Source organism: Schistocerca americana, chromosome X, assembly GCF_021461395.2.
Source record: "Schistocerca americana isolate TAMUIC-IGC-003095 chromosome X, iqSchAmer2.1, whole genome shotgun sequence".
Lineage (NCBI taxonomy): Eukaryota > Metazoa > Arthropoda > Insecta > Orthoptera > Acrididae > Schistocerca > Schistocerca americana.
The window spans coordinates 512,379,186-512,397,561 of record NC_060130.1 but is presented as its reverse complement, the minus strand read 5'-3'; positions in this window follow the sequence as shown (position 1 = coordinate 512,397,561).

Genomic DNA, 18,376 nt, shown 5'->3' with positions numbered 1-18,376 from the left:
ATCTATGATATCAAAAATAAGTATTGTATTGCGTATGTTACACCTTTCTCCACTTGCAACCCAATTTTACAACGCTTAACCGTAGTTCATGATTTTACAATGCTTAACTGCAAGATGATAACTAGAACTTCAAATTCGAAAATGACAGTTGATACATACACTGACAGCGTAGCGCCGCCTTCACCTGGGTGGCGCCCGATTTCAGACGGCGGGTGGCATCTGGCCGGTGGCCGGCAATCGCTGCAACGCGAGGAAACGCTCGAGCGTAAGCTGTTCTGATCGCGACGCAGCCACGAGCTGTTCTGCGGAATTGTTTGTGGAAGTATTTGTTATTACTGGTGGGTAGAATGTGAAGCCATTTATCATCGATATTCAGTCAGACCCATAACTGTAGACGAGGGCCGAAATGCCGCAAAAAAAAAAAAAAAAAAAAAAAGTGTTTTAAATTCAAACTGTGTTGTTTGAAGGCAATAATGAGGTATGCGTTATCCCTCACCAATTGTTTTGGGATTCTGGAATATGTCTAGCTCAATTAAAAAACACGTGAACTCTGGTACAAAGACCAAGACAGAAATATCGTAGAGTTTGATCCTGGTTTCCCACAGCCACATCATCAAATATGAACACGGTGTTTGGCTTTACTTTTCTGGTGGAGGTATTTCACTGGCTTGACTGAATGCTGTGTAATATCTTTTGCAGCAACTGGCACTTGCGCTGATGCAGAGTTTTTAAGAACATGCATACATGCAAATAATCGGTCTCCATCCGGGGACTGTTAGTAGTGACTTGAGAACATTTGTCTCGCCGCAAATGGATGGACCCACAGTTATCATCCATGTGTTGTTGGGGAAAGAGTACCACTCTTCTTCTTCTTCTTCTTCTGGTATTCTATCGCTTCATCACAGGACCAGTCACTTACAACAAAGTTCTGATACCTCCCTCTCCCTGCTATGATACTGACTACATCAGGTATTGACATGCAATGCGTTTTTATAGAAAATATATTTACGCCTGAAAGTGTTGTCTGTCGTTCAGTTTAACAATGATGACATAATTCAGACAGACTGCTGTTACTGCAGTATTCTAGACATTGCATTGAAAGTACTGAGAACAATAACATTATTATCAGAGATATAGAAAAAAATAAAACACTGTTTGCTGTAGTATACATATTGTTTTTATTCGATAGTCATTTACAGGACGCGTAACATCAGCTGATTCAACTGGTTCTTTCTTCACCCAATTACAGAATTTGATAAATAAAGCTTTCTTCTCTGCACAGAATTCAGCGTGTATTTCCCTCAAAGTGATGGGTATTCCTTTAGCTTCCTCTTTCAGCAGGATGTTGATGTAGTGTTCTAAATCATCTGCATGCACACTATATGTGTAGAGGTAGTTGGCTCTGAGCACTATGGGACTCAACTGCTTAGGTCATTAGTCCCCTAGAACTTAGAACTAGTTAAACCTAACTAACCCAAGGACACCACACACATCCATGCCCGAGGCAGGACTCGAACCTGCGACCGTAGCGGTCTCGCGGTTCCGGACTGCAGCGCCCAGAACCGCACGGCCACTTCGGCCGGCAGAGGTAGTTCACAATGTCATTATATATAGTTTGAACATACAGCAAGCATCTGTTCTGTCTTTCCAGCATAACAGATAGCACCAACCATAGACCAAAAAAGTATGTAAAGGTGGACTGCTTTAAACAAATGGACCAACCACCCGATATCAGCATGAGTGCAGCATGCCGTACAGGCCATACAGTGATGTTATAGATAGCATTAGGCCCAGAAAACGAATGTCTGAGAGAAAACAGAATGGACTGTACTCTGTGGTCATATGCTGATTGATACAGGGCTCTACATTACACACTTCATCCCTTTCCAACTACATAAACCGCATTTCAACACCTCTCAGTGCATTTTTCACCTCTAAGACAACACGCCAGTCACTGTTCACTGATGCTTCAATACCAGTATTTAAACGTTTTGAACCGCTATCTGTTGAATTATAACTTGAATTTAATAGCATTAGAGCACTGCGAGGTCCTTAAAGTAACACTGCAATGTTCTGAGGTGGCGTGTAAGTCAGAGACCAGTACTGACCTGCACCATGTCGTGTTGGACCCCTGGCACACTTCTTCAGAGTCCGCAGCTCGTGGTCTCACGGTCGCGTTCTCGCTTCCCGAGCACGGGGTCCCGGGTTCGATTCCCGGTGGGGTCAGGGATTTTCACCTATCTCGAGACGACTGGGTGTTTGTGTTGTCCTCATCATTTCATCATCACTCATGAAAGTGGCGGGATTGGACTGAGCAAAGGTTGGAAATTTGTACGGACGCTGATAACTGCGCAGTTGAGTGCCTGACAAACCAAACATCATCATCATCATCACTTCTTCAGAGATTCAGGGACAGGGTAGGTGTCTAAATCGATGAGTGGGATGGATAACAGCAACTCGTTGTCCTGCTCCAATACACTGGCCAAGTGCACTACTGGGTCCCACAGTGCTACAGATCCTGACAGGTAGGAGATTGCTGCAGGTCCCGACACACTGGAGGTCGCTGCCAGTTCACGCGCACTGGAGCTCACTGTTTGTCAGGACACACAGGATCCCAGTGAGCAAAGAAGAAGAAGAAACAGTAAGCATACACAGACAAAGACATGGAGTTGAACAAAGAAGTGTTACTTGACAAAGAACCGCTACATGTAGTAATAGTGGCAAAGATGTGTAATGAGTACTTACTCTTCCACTTCTTACCATTCTGCTGCTGGGAGGGATTGGACGATATTGGCTGTTGCTGCTGCTGTTGACGCTTCATGACTACTACCCCACTGACTGAGACTGGTGGGTTACCACATTTGCCTTATATCACACATATCGTCACGATCCCGTGGCCTGTTGTAGCAATCCTGCATCTCTATTGGTCCCAACCAATTTTTAGGGGGGAGGAACGCAGCATTCCTGGGGGAAGGGGTTTGGGAGCAAATCCCACTTCGAGCACCCTCTGTGACAGTTTTGTGAACTAGCTCAGTCGATCTGGGATTGTTAGTGAAGAACACACATTTGTCTCTTAGAAATATTGATGGTGCATTTCGAAAAAGGTAGACAGATCCAGCACAGGTAGCCAGTTGTATGAGTTGCGAAATGCATCTTCAACTCATCATCATGCATCACCATTATCTGCAGAAAAGTATTCTTCTTACGCCCATCCATTACCTTTGCTTCCCAGTCCTCATGTAGGGAGCTATGGACGCAGTCCTCAGCTGTGTGCTTACATGTAGTACACTTATTAAAATACGCCCTGCTCATCATAAGCATCTCCTCAACTGAACACATTCTGAACAAGATAACTACACCGTAGTGGATGAACATCCCTCCTCTTGCGCTTTGGAACATTGAGTGAACTTTTCATGATAGGTCGACTGTTCCAGCACAAGCACCTATCAGCATGAGTTGAGAAATGTAACTTCAGCACATCCCACTGCATCGTCATTACTTGATGAAGCGTTCATTCAGTATCTTCATTTTCCAAACATCATGCAGGGAGCCATGGATGAATTCCTCAGCTGCATGATTACAGCTAATATAGCTGTTAAATTCCACCTTGTCTGACACCAACATCTCGTCCATTGAACACATCACATGTATAGTAAAGTAAAGACTTACATCTGCCCAGACCAGCTGATCAGCATGGACAGAGTCTTTTTCCTGCCAATTCACAAGTGGGGAAGTGGAAGAGGGGTGGGGGCAGGAAGTGGGAGAGAGGAGAGTCTGACAGCGCCTTCTGGCAGTGGTATTGTGAACTAGGGATGCAAAATTTGAAAGAAATTCCCGCCATTTGAATTTCCTGTATTTTTTAAAATTCCCACCATTTTTTGAATTTCCTGCCAATTTAAAATAAATTAATTTTAATAATTAATTTAATTAATTTGTATAATTGTGCAATTACTTTACCTAATTAATTTGATAAATTTGTATAATTATTTAATTATATCGCCTAATTAATTTAATTAATTTGCATATTGATTTAATCGCGATTTGCCTTATCTACATCCCAGGAAGAGGAGGTAGGGGACCAGACAAAAAGAGTCACCATCTTGGATAAATTTGGCAATAATGGAAAGCCGACTGGGTTGAACGTTGTTCCTCTACTAATTGCTGCACTGATGTCCGCATCCCCCCTCCCCCTCCCAACAACGCTTTGTATAGTCACAGCTGATAATGCCGCCACCTGCCGTTTGTGAATGGGTATTGCACATTGACGTCAATCATAGGAGATGATCACATTAATATTACTGGGCCATGTAGCTGGTAGTGCTATCAGTTTGTAAGTGTTCTACATCAGCAATCACATGACTACTCTGTAATTCATCGTTAAGTACCTGGAAGAGGAGTCATCATACCACCTTAAGACAATTTCTCTACCTTCGTACCCTCTAAGAACATGCAGGAGAAACTAATGTTTACATCTTCCCGTGCGAGCTCTGATATATATTTTATTGCTCTGATCACATCTCACTATGTAGGTGGGTGTCAATAAAATATTTTCGCATTCATGGGAGAAAGCTGCTAACTGAACTTTCGTGAACTATCTCCCAGCAACGAAAAACAACCTTGTTTTAATGATTGCCACCCCATCTCAGGTATCATACCCGTGACAGTCTCTCCCCTGTTTCACTATAATGCAAAATGAGTTGCCCTTCTCTTAACTTTTTCGATGTGCTCTGTCAATCGTATTTGGTAAGGATCCCATACCACACAGCAGTACTCCAGAAGAGGACGGACGGACGGACTTGTATTTTATGCTTGTTCTGCCACTAAAACGCAGTATGTAGTTCACCTTCCTCACAACATTATCTATATGCTCCTTCCAACTAAAGTTGTTCGTATTTGTGATCCTCATGTATTTAGTTGAATTTACAGTCTTTGTACGAGGGTGAACCCAAAAAAACCGGAATTGTTTTTTAACAGCTATTTATTTTCAAATTGTTTACAAAACAACGTATCGCCTTCAGAATATTCTCCAACACAACATTTGCTCCACTGGTGCTTCCAGTGTTCGGAACATTTTTATAGTCATCTTTAAAAATGGCTGACGGATCCTCCTCGTTTTTTTCTTGACTTCTTCATTGTTGTCAAATTGGCGTCCATTCACGCCACTTTCCATGTGTGGAAATAAGAAAAAGTCGCATGGAGCCAAGTCAGGTGAGTAAGGTGCGTGAGGCAGCAGAACCATGCCATTTTTAGCCAAAAACTATCTAACAGCGATGGCTGTGTGTCTATGTAGGTGCGTTGTCGTGGTGAAATAACCAGTTTCCTGTCGGCCTTAAATCAGGTCTTTTTTGTTGAACACTGTTGATCAATGTTCTTAAAACTTCTAAATAAAAAGTTTCATTGAAAGGCTGACCCGATGGAACATGCTCTGAATGAACTACGCCCTTGGCATCAAAAAAGCGAATCTGCATTGTTTTGGTGTTTGATTTGACTTGACAACATTTTTTTTGGATGGGGTGACGATAATGTCTTCCACTGCCCTGACTGTTGCATTTTTTTATGGACTATGACCATAGCAGCATGACTCATAACCAATAATGACATTTGACAAAAAATATGGATCAGTTTCAAGGTGTTGTTTCAAATCGCGACATGTTTCAGCTAGATGTTCCTTTTGATTGTCAGTCAGAACCCGAGGAACAAATTTGACAGCAACCCTTTTCATTCCCAAAACTTCCATTGAAATTCGCTCAGTGGAGCTCCAAGATAACCCAATAATCTCTGACAGTTGGTCAGTTGTCTGTCGACCGACTGTGGGCAAAAGCTCTCGGATTTTTTCAATATTTTTGTCGATTCGGGCAGTTGATGGATGTCCAGAACGAAGTTTGTTATCTGTTGACATGTCGCCCTTTTTAAATCAAGCAAACCACCCGTACACTTGGGTTTAACTACTAGCGTCATCTTGGTAAGCTGTTTTCAACAGTAAAACAGTTTCAGCCGCATTTTTACCGAGTAGAAAACAAAATTTCACAGCTGCAGGATGCTCACTTAAACTTGCCGTCATAAAGAGAGAAAGAAGAACTAAACAGCGGTGGCAAAAACAATCACTGCAGATGAACAGAACTAGCCTTGTCGACAACACAGACGGCACTGAACTGGGAATGAGTTGCGCTATACACGCCTAGCGGCAGGCAGTTCTACACCGGCAACGTTATTCTGGTTTCTTTTGGGGGAGGGGGGGGGGGAGGGGGAGGAGATACCCCTCGTATTTGTGTGATTTATCGTGTAAATGAAATTTAACAGATTCCTTTTAGTACTCGCATGGATGACCCCACAGGTAACTCACTCAAATGGTGCATTCAAGAACATGGCTATACCCACAACTTGGTAGGGTAACAAAAAAAATGTTTATGTTTAATGGCTACATCATTAATGAGGTTCATTAACGAAAGGCCCACCTTTTTCATAAGATTGAAGCAAATGGGTAATCCCAGGTGTCTTTGTAACAGCCTCCACGATTACTGCAATACAAGCAAGTAAACTGGAATATCCTGGCATGAAATTTGTGAAAAACATCATCAAGGGCTGTCCAGAGGTCTCAGATTTTGTCGTCCAGACTTCTGGGTTGCTGGCATAGAGGCACTACTGAATCAGCTTCACAATATGACATGCACTGAGGCTGTATTGTCTACTTCTAATTACAGTATCTGTCAAAAGGGCTAAATCACATATAAACTGTGGGGAAGTTACTGAAACACTTATCAATTTATGCGAAGAAAATAATTTAACGATAGTAGCACGTAAAACAGTTCATATGTTACTAAAAGGACTATTAACAAGATGGAGAAAGCCCACAATCAGGATTAATTATCAGCCTATGAAGAGGAAAGAAACGACGACGAAAACCGAAACTTTTATGCACACGTGGAAATAGTTCGCTGAAAAAAAGAAACAGTATTCATTTCCCAAAGAAGGTTTCAGCTACCTCTATTTGCAATAAGAACTTACCACAATTCACTCTTAATTGCTATTGTGGGCTACGGGTCGAGCGTGTGAATTCATAGAGGCAGAAATACAAAGACCGCATACGCTCTTCGGCGAGCACAGAGAAGTGTATTCCTGCGACTGACGGGCATATGTAGAACAACACTGCCTGAGGCGCTGCTGGTGATACTGGCCTTACTATCTCTGGACCTAGGTGCACAATATTGACTAAAAAAGGGCGGATAAAACAAGGTAAAGTTGATACTGAGCGCCAGAACCACATTGAAAAACGTAATAAAGACATGCATTGATAGAAAATGGCAAGAAATTTGGGACAGGACATAAACAGGGAGAAGAACCTACCAGTTCCTTCTTAGCATTTGTAACGGATACTTTGTTACAGGTATGTGTCTCGAAAAAGCTGAACACGTGCACTACAAAATTTAGTCGTTACTTTTAAAGTTTGTAACGTACCCTTAGAAAAGTTTATGAATTACTGTGCTGATAAACCTCTTACATTATTTGATTTTCAAACAGCTGAGCAGAACTGAACGAACTCAGACATTTCGCTCTTTCCCTATTCTGATCAACACTAAACTGACGCACAATATTTTTAGCGCAGCGCAATCTGACTTTTAATAATCCCTACAAAAGAATGGCCCTGACTAACAATAACCTATACCTTTCACAAATCACTTACCTCACAAAAATCTTCGTTACTCACACTACTGCAATACAGCGAACGCCAATACTGCCAGCTAAATAAAAGATTCAAACTACTGAAGGCACTAACTACTGATAGGCATAGTTAGCAAATGAAAGATTTTGACAGAGAACAAACAATGTATTTACCTTAGTAGTGTTCAAAAGTCGTAATGTCTATATCAGTCCATGATATCCAATACTACAAATTTACTGTCTCTGTCCAGATCATCCGCTCTCAAAACTCCGCCATCTCACTCCCCACATCCACCACTGCTGGCGGCTCACCTCCAACTGCGTATTCTTTACCGACGTATACCGCATGATAATTGCGTTCAAGTTGAAACTCTGAGTACTATGAAGAGTAAAGGATTCCACCACATTTCACATGTAAAACCGTTTGTTGAGAGATAATCTGTTTTTTTAACTTAGTCTTTGCTATAAAATTTTTCACTTCACGTTACTAGTACTCTTTGTTACACTTAGAAACTGTTAACGTGCAATTATGTTTTAAAGTTAACTCTCAAGTCTAGAACGTAGGGAACACATTTAGACAGTAATAACGACTGCATTGTTATAGTGAACAGATGACACAGTGTTATTGTGTGTGTACATTCTTGCTTGTTAGTTGTATGATTACGTAACGACTATAAGGCTCAAATACTTAGAGCATATACCAGTACTGCTGACGAGATTTTAATGAAACATTTTGGTTTACTTGAGAATACATTCTGGATTTAAAGTACTTTCTGTGAGATTAAAGATGACTTAGCATTTGGTTTCTTTGATAGCTACACGATTATATCACGACGCTACTAATATGTGACACAATTTACATTGTTGCTTTTGCGGTGTATCTGGTTTATATCTGCACAGTTTTTCTGTATTATTCTGAAAACTAAAACATGTGTTAGTAGTAACTTTGTGGTATAGCTACAATGAGACAGCCTTTTCCGTAGTACAACAATACATTACAGCACAGTACTTTCTTCGTCACGGCAATAAGCGTAATAACTAAGATATCTGTACGCAAAGCATTTCACTTCTGTTTATGATGAGGTGAGTGCATTGACTTCAGCAGAACTTTGCTTACAGAGAACGATAACTACGACACTTCCACAGAATTATCTTACAGCGGGACGCACATTTAGCGCTACAGGACACGCATTTGAGTGATTAATTTTGTACTTAAAACATTTATTTTTGAAGATTTTTGAATCACAAAGATACAAAGAAAGTTTTCGGTGATGCATTTCATTCGATTGCTTTAATTTGTAGCACCTGAGGGTGTAATTACATTAATCCTCATGGGGGTACACGCCTACTTTGTGTGCTAAGCGTGTAGGGAGCGCTAGGAGCCCTAGCTAATATGGTATTTGCTTATACAACTTTACACATCGGTACCATATTTCTCTAACACAGAATTACACAGCTATCTGATTATTTAACAGCTAAACAAACTTTTTTTTCTACGTCAGTGACAGATGTTTACGTAATTACACAGTTGGATAACTTCACACTTATGAAATTGTATTTTGTCTGTACTTTGTGAACTGTTCATATTTTTTCGGAACCTTTGTGATACTATGAGTGCTTTGAATGATGTGTTTGGTGTGGGATCATGATTTTAAAGTACGTTTGAGGTAGATGACTTTATTGAAATGAGCAGAGAATTTTTTTTAGGTTGTGAAATTATTGCAGAAAGCTACAACGTTTTTGACATTTGGCTGAGGTGTTATGGTGTTATTATTACATTGACGATGTGTATTATGCTGTTGAGGTATGTTTATGATCAATAAGCTGATGCTATATGAGGGATTTGATTATGCTACGTATTTATTATGATGAAATATTCAAGAAGTGTCGACGAATATGTATATGTGTTATAAGGTAAGGAATAATGAGTACTGGTTAGGGACTTTGACTTGTGAAAAAGGATGTTGGAAACCAAGAATCGTACTTTAAGAGTTATGAAATGTGTGCAAATGCGTGAATGTATCACAATGCCGGCGAAAATTTTTTGGACACTCTTATATTTATAGGATTTTGTTTCTACAGATTTGTAACGCAAATATTTCGACCTGTGAAATTTTATTTGTATCAAACTGTCACTGTAGCGGAAACTGATGTCGTAAATATTTTGGTAAGGAAGGTAGGTCACTGTAAGCACCCAGCTGCGCAACAGTCGCCTGGAAAAAAGCCATTAGTGTGTGCCTTTCAGAGGCACAGGTGGAGAGAAAAAGAGGCCATCATCCTCGCTATTGACATTTCTTTGTAGAAAGCATCGCAAATACGACACGCCCAAACTTGAAAACATATGATTACACTGTGGAGCTCTTAATTTATGATATTTACTAAATTTCCTAATGAAATGATGAGAAACATTTTTAAATCTATGGTCTTTCTAGTTGAGAGATTTTTTGCTGCGTTTGGAGACGCCATTTGCCTAGTGAATGACTTTTCACACATTGCTTTGTATATATTTGCTCATTTCGTTTAATATCTAGTTTCTAGCTGCACTGTAGCATTGGTTGAAATAAAATTTAATAGATGTACAAATATAGATATTTTATGCCTACAGATCCAGTAAATAATAATTTTATGATCTACTTCCAAAAAAAACGAGGGAGCACAAAAAGACATTTCCACTTCACAGGAATTGCATACATAATTTTTGTCAGTGACTTGGTAACTTGTCTGCTAGAGTAAGTTATTGTGATGCATCACTCTAGTGTTAAGATGTGACATAGGTATTAAACATGGCCATTTTTACTGTAATATTTTTTCTGCTTGAGCTTTGTCATGTTTAGATATAAGTTATTGCATTTGCTGCTGCTGTTTGCCAGGCATAGTGCTACTAAATTTCACTTGGTATTACCCTGTTAAGCCAGTTTTACTACTGATTTATTTTTCTTGTTGCTGCACATTGCCTTATATTAGTTGTAATATTGCATTTGCTTGCTAAATTAGATATACTGCTGCTTGCTTTGCCAATTTGCATTTTTTGTCATTGCTGTTTGTGTTAATATGTTATATGTTGCTGCATTGCCTTGTCCCTTAGTTTATGCATCTGAGCTCAGTAGATTTAAGTTAGCTTAAGAGGGGGTAGACTATATAAGAGAATGAGTTGCGATGAACTGGAAGAAATGCATTGAGAAGTTATACGAAAAAAGTACAGAAAGCAGGTATAGATAGGACTTTTTGGGAATAATGATGAACGAAGGGAGATCTCCAAGAAAAAAAAATTGTGTTTGCAAAATACGGCAGTACCAAATGTTCCACTGAAAACGAACCCTGTCCTTTCCTTTTGTGTTATCCCCGTATGTGTTTGTGTACCCTTGTGGCTTTGTGTTTTTACTGTCTTTATGTGTTTAGCTAATAAGCATTATGTTGTAGAATTTTTCTAATAATATGTAACTTACTTTGTAGAGATATTTAGACATTATTTATTCTGTTCTGTTTCAATGCTCATATGTGAAATTAATGTTTTGAAAACTATTCTCATTATTTTATATAATTATTTATGTCATAATTCCTGTAACACTGATGTATATGTTTATTTCTATTCTTTTGTAAAGCCTGTATTACTACAAATGTTATCTGTATTATTATGTTTTTAATGATGTTTTCTGTATCTTTGTAATTGTATTCTCATGTTATAATATTGTAATGGACACCAGTTCAGCAAATTAAGTAACTAGCAAGCATTCATTTCAGTGCACACGTTTCTGTCGGTCATAGTATATGCACAATATGTGAGAAGTTGGGACTGTTGGTGTTTGCATGTGTGTTGATAATTCAGCAAGGGACTGGTTAACAGCATTGCTGGTTCTAAGGACAATTCCAATAACTTTGTGAGTGCACCAGTGGTGGTTTATGGACTTGCTATATAGTACAAGACTCTTCGATGGTGATTGTGCACCTGCACAGTCGCAACAGATGGATGCTGGCCGTCTCTACAAGGACTGAAGTGGTGGTGGTGGTTGTTGGGATGATTAAGGGGGACTAAACAGCAAAGGTCATCAGTCCCCCGACTGAAGTGGGTCTGCACCTTTGATGGCCCACCAATGCCATTATTTCCACAAGGACTGCAGTGGGTCTGCACCTCTGGTGGCCCACCAATACCATAATCTCTACCAGGACTACAGTAAGTCTGCTCTGTGATGACCCACCTACCAATATTCTTCAAAACTTCGACTGACTCTGCTGTGGGTTTGCTCTGTTGTGGCCCATTACCTGTCTGCATGTCAAGAGTCAGCACTGTGTGTCTGTTGGAAGGACAACACTACTTCTTCAAGACTGCATGGAAATCCACTACTTACGTGTGCATTTTCTTTTACTGCTCAGACTTTGAGAAAAACACTGAAATTTTACTGTGATGAATGATCAGGACTGTCTTTATGGACTGTGAGAAAATTTTAGCTTTTGACAAACATTGTATCAATAAGTGTGTGCATTTGATTACTTTGTTATTGTAATTGCGAAAAAATTTTAACAAATATGTATTGGCCAGTGCCCAAAACAACTTGTATAATTTTTTGTGGGGAGCATGTGGGCTATGTAAGTAGGCTGTTTAGGTTCTTATATTGGTAACGCCACCGCCACCTAGCGCTCTGTATGAAAATCACTGGCTGTGCTGTGCGCAGTCTGTGGCTGGTTTGCATTGTTGTTGGAATTTGCTATTGTAGTGTTGGGCAGTTAGCTGTTAACAGCTTATGTTATTTTTCTCTGAGCCAGCCGGCGCACGTGGCTGCCTGCGGTGCGAGTCATTGTCTGTCTCTTTGTTGGCGCGCGTCGTTATTAGGATTAGGAGACCTAACTTCTACAAATTCACCATGCCGAGAAGGCCCTGCCCTGTTTGAATCTCGCCAGTTCTGATGAAATTCAGATCTGTCGTTATGATTATATCGTCTGTCGTCATGTCGGTAATTTCTGTAATTAATTTCTTGTCGGTCACGTGGTGGAGAACTTCTCCCTGAGTCGTAACTGCATGGAGGACCGTTGTGTCTGAAGTTATTCTGTCTCCCTTGATAATAACTGTTTTGGTTCCCATATTGTCTGTTTCTATGGTTGTCTCTGTCACATTCATTACTATTGAAATGCGATCTTTCTCTGTAATTATTACTACTTTGCCAACGGTTGTCATAAGGGTGGTGTCTGTTTTGGTCACGATTTGCGTTGCAAGAATAGCCTTGTCGTGTCCAGTTATTATTTCCGTCATCGCGGAATTGTGACGGATGTGACCTGTAATTGCTGTGCTCCTGTTTTAGCGTTCCGCGATTGTCAGTATCAATTTCCAATTCTTGTAAGAGTCCCTGAAGAGCTTCAATGTCGTCTTTGCAACGTCCTGCCAAAATAATATGTCGTAAATGCTCAGGCAATTTGATTAAGCAAATGCGGATGAGTTCTGAGGGGCTGTATGGGTTTGTAAGATACTGATTCTTATGTAACATGTCTTCGAAATATTTGACAAGACTGGAAAATTCAGATTGTTCGAAATGTTTCATCATTATGATGCTATGTTTTACTCGGTCTTGTGTAGCTTGAGACCAATATGCTGAGAGGAAGACATGATAAAATTCTCCTTCACTGTGGCAATCGTGAATGACCGATCGCATTCTTACAGCTGGTTCATTCTCTAAATAGCCACACATAAATTCTAATCTGTGCTCTAATGACCAGTTGGGAGGAAAACAATGAGAGAATTGATGAAGCCACGCTTGTGGATGAATGTCGTTGCCAGAATTCTTAAATGTTTTGAATTTACGTGTAGTAATGAACAGGTTATAGTCAAAATCATCATGTCGGTGAGTCGCATATCGGTCATTGTTACTTCGTTTCGGCAGTTCCATCTCAAAATTCGGTGTACCTTGCCAATTTCTTTCATAATTTCCGAAGCACCCCATGTTATTATTTTGTGGCTGTTACGTATTTCTATGTCCCTCTTCCCGTATTGGAGCGCGAGTGTCCTCTGAAATACCTAATTCTTGTATTACCTGTGTCAGCTGATCTTGTACTTCCCGGATTTCTCTTTGGTGTTGCGTATTAATTTGATTCTGATTTTGTTTGAATTTCCTAATTTGTTCGCACTCTTCTGTGTCATTAAAGACTACCGGTTTTGTGTCATTCAGATTATCATCTACCTTCGTAGATAAATTATTTAGCTGATCCCGAAGTTCAACTACTTTCTCTGATAATGAACTGATTTCCTCCATGTGTCTTTATGAACCAATTTTCAGAGTATCTACTGTGTCCTTTAAGTTTTCCTGAGTTTTTGCAAGTTGCGTAACCGAATCGGTAGATGCAAATGAGTCAATTTTAGCTTGCAAGGTCTCATGATTTTCATGAACAATAGTTTGCAGTTCCTTTATGGCTGCTTCGTGATTCTGTAATTCATTTTCATGCCGCGAAAAAATAGGTTGAAAATGCTCACAAATTTGTGTTTTTACGTCATTACAGACTTTTTGACATTTCGATTCAATATTATGTAACTCAGTAGTTAAATCTTCACGTGTTTGTTCAAGCGTAGTGTCTAACTTCTGAAGATTTTGTTCCATTGTGTCTAACTTTTGAAGCTTTTACTGTGTTTGTCTCTGATTTTGTTGCATTGTGTCTAACTTTTGAAGATTTTGTCTCATTTGTTTCTGATTTTGTTCAAACGTTGTGTCTAACTTTTGTAGCCTTTGTCCCATTTGTTGCATTAATTGTAATAACAATGCACTGATGTCTGAAACATGTTCCTCAGTGCTATTCGGCAGTGCATTTGAACCGGCAATATTCGCATTTTGAAAAGCCAGAAAATGTGTCTTGACTTATTTGAGAAAACGGTGAGGACCCAAAACCTGAATCTACAGTATTTGCGAGATTGTGTCCTGTCATTTCGGACTCCTGAGGCGAGCTCTTGCCTACCGATCGATCGATAATGCTTCCCTGTTCACTAATTGTTTCACTGTCTACACCATTATTTGCAGCCCGCTCCATTTCCCTATGCACAATTGCCAAACTACTACTTTGAAGTGATTTCCCTAAATCACTCCAGGCAAATGCCGGGATGGTTCCTCTGAAAGGGCACGGCCGACTTCCTTCCCAATCCTTCCCTAATCCGATGAGACCAATGACCACGCTGTCTGGTCTCCTTCCATAAACCAACCAACCAACTACTTTGAACATTAGTTAATTTATTACACGGTGGCGCTGACGCACTGCTTTCGTCTTCACTGTCATTTCTCAGTTTACTTTGGAGCCATTATTGTCACAATATTTCACACGATAACAAAGAAAAGCACAATTTGAAGAGCAAAATAAGAAAATACATTAATATAGCATTGAAAATAATATCTAGCTGGTTGCAAGCGCAGCTGCGAAATATTTGGTGCAAATCTACATGCATGCCACAATTGTTCTACTGTACAACAATGAAAGACTGCAACTACAAAGGAGATTCTCTCTACAATTACGCGCTAGCAATAAACAAAAGCTACACTAATTACACAAACTACAAGAAAAAATCAGAAGATTCCAGTGAGGTATCCTCGGCTAAGGGTCGACATATGTAACGTCCCCTTAGAAAAGTTTATGAATTACTGTGCTGATAAACCTCTTACATTATTTGATTTTCAAACAGCTGAGCAGAACTGAACGTACTCAGACATTTCGCTCTTTCCCTATTCTGATCAACGCTAAACTGACGCACAATATTTTTAGCGCAACGCAATCTGACTTTTAATAATCCCTACAAAAGAATGGCCCTGACTAACAATAACCTATACCTTTCACAAAAAACCTATACCTCACAAAAATCTTCGTTACTCACGCTACTGCAATACAGCGAGCGCCAATACTGCCAGCTAAATAGAAGATTCAAACTACTGAAAGCACTAACTACTGATAGGCATAGTTAGCAAATGAAAGATTTTGATAGAGAACAGACAATGTATTTGCCTCAATAGTGTTCAAAAGTCATAATATCTATATCAGTCCATGATATCCAATATTACAAATTTGCTGTCTCTGTCCAGATCATCCGCTCTCAAAACCCCGCCATCTCACTCCCCACATCCACCACTGCTGGCGGCTCACCTCCAACTGCGCAACGCTACACGCTGTTAACAGCCAGCTGCCCAACACTACAATAGCAAATTCCAACAACAATGCAAACCAGCCACAGACTCTACACAGCACAGCCAGTGATTTTCCTACAGAGCGCAGGTGGCGGTGGCGTTACCAGTATAAAAACCTAAACAGCCTACTTAGAAGTTATTCATCAGTCTTATTCTTTTGTTTGCGGTGTCCTTGAGTCTAAGCTCATACACGTTCGAGAATAAGCAGGAGGTGAAATCGTGAAATAAGGAAACTTTTTTTTTAGTGTTAAACAATGTTCCTTTACCATATAACCTACATGGAATCTTTGTTTGTTGTTGTTTCAGGTAAATCATCATGGACGAGCAACTGGACCCCCGCTACGTTTCTGTGCAGTAGTCAAATTGCTTTACGAACCCAGTTCAGTGACACCTATTCACAGTAATTTTATGTCGGTCTGTAGAGAAAAAACAATCAATCAAAGTAATATGTTTCGATGGCTGCAGAGGGATCGACAGAATAAATGCAGAGCTACAAAGGGTGACAAGTGCTAGTAATTTATAAATTCATCCAAAATGTGACGTGCATCGTCACGAGAAAAGACGTGAAGCATACAGATATGGCAGAAAGATTTACGTTATATCCAGTTGAGTGGTAAGGACCGAAAAAAGTAAATTCTCGCTTAGTGCCATGGTTTTTGGCATCGTTAGATGACGCCACTCAGGAAAAACGTGTGTAATGATGTTTAGATTGTCCACGATGTTTTCACGGAGTCACCACGTGTGAGCATAGTCAAAAAATAATTTTGCATCGTTTAATACGTCTCACCTTCAGTGAATAATTAAATCAACTGTAAATAACGAAAACTGCGAGGTCATTCATATGAGTACTAAAAGGAATCCATTAAATTGCGGTTACACGATAAATCACACAAATCTAAATGTTGTCAATTCAACGAAAAGCCTGGGGATTACCACTAAGAACAAATTAAATTGGAACGATCATATAGATTAATGTTGTGAGGAAGGCGAACTCAAGATTGCGTTTTGTTTGGTAGGACACGCAGAAAATGCAACAAGTCTGCTAAAAAGACGGCCTACACTACGCTTATCCTTCCTCTTCTGATATACTGCTGCGTGGTATAGGATCCTTACCACATAGGATTGACGTAGAACATCGAAAAAATTCAGAGAAGGGCAACTCATTTTGTATTATCGCGAAACCGGGGAGAGAGCATCACGGATGTGATACGTGAGTCGGAGTGGCCATCGTTAAAACAAGGCCGTTTTTCGTTGCTGCGAGATCTTTTCTCGGAATTTGAGTCGCCAGCTCTCTCTCCCGAATGTGAAACTATTTTGGTGACACACACCTACATAATGAGAAATGATAAACGTAATAAAATAAGATATTATTAGATGTCGCTCCGAAAGGTTTAAGTACGATCTTTATTGCAATTCTAGCCTTGGATCACAATGTTTGTTTGTAATCAGATTATTAATTTCGGTCGGTAATGGCCATATTCAGACCTGAATGAAAACGTGTTGCTTTACTCATGTCACGCCATTACATTTTATTGTGCAGTCAAGCCTTTTCGGCTTCTTCAAACAAGTAAAACTATGGTATGTAAAGAGCACCATTGAGGCACAGATGAAGAAAGACTCAGTATTCGTTTTTCCCGCACGTTGTTAGAGAGTGGAAAGGTAGAGAAACAGTCTGAAGGTGGTACAATGAACCCTCTGCCTGGTACTTAACTGTGAATTGCAGGATAGACATGTAGCTGTAGGTGTAGAACGCTTACAAATCGATAGCACTAGCAACTACACAGTCACTTTAATGGGACCATCACCTATGTTCGACGTCAACGTGCAATAACCACTCATAGGCGGCAGGTGCCTACCTGGTTCTCCTCAGCAGGCACGTGGTTCAAGCACCCAAGCTGACTGCTGTTTGCTGGCCTCTGTGACCGAGCGGTTCTAGGCGCTTCAGTCTGGATCCGCGCTACCGCTACGGTCGCAGGTTCGAATCCTGCCTCAGGCATGGATGTGTGTGATGTCCTTAGGTTAGTTAGGTTTAAGTGGTTCTAAGTTTTAGGGGACTGATGACTTCAGATGTTAAGTCCCATAGTGCTCGGAGCCATTTGAACCGTTTCTGACTGCTGTTTATCGGCGACGAAGGCTGCAATTTGCATGCCGTTTCCGTAACTAGGCGTCCACTGAGTTACGACAGGTGACCTTTGCAGATGAAACACGTTTTATGCTGCATCGGATAGATGGCTGTCAGATAGGAAACACTCTGCAACAATCGTCAGAAACTTCCAGCCGGGAGAGGGGAGTGTATGGTCTGGAGAATGTTTTCGTGGGGATTCCCTTGGTGATATCGTCATTTTGGAAGGCATAATAGATCAACATAAGTACGCATCTATCCTCTGGGACCATGTCCACGTCTACATGCAGTTTGTTTTCCCTCGCCACGATGGCATCTACCAACGTGTCACACAGCTCGCAGTGTAAGTGCGTCCCTTGATGATTACCAGGGTGAATTTGCCGTATTCCCTGCCCACCAAACTCCCTGAATTAAAGCCAATCGAGAATCCTTGGGACCATCCCGATCGGGA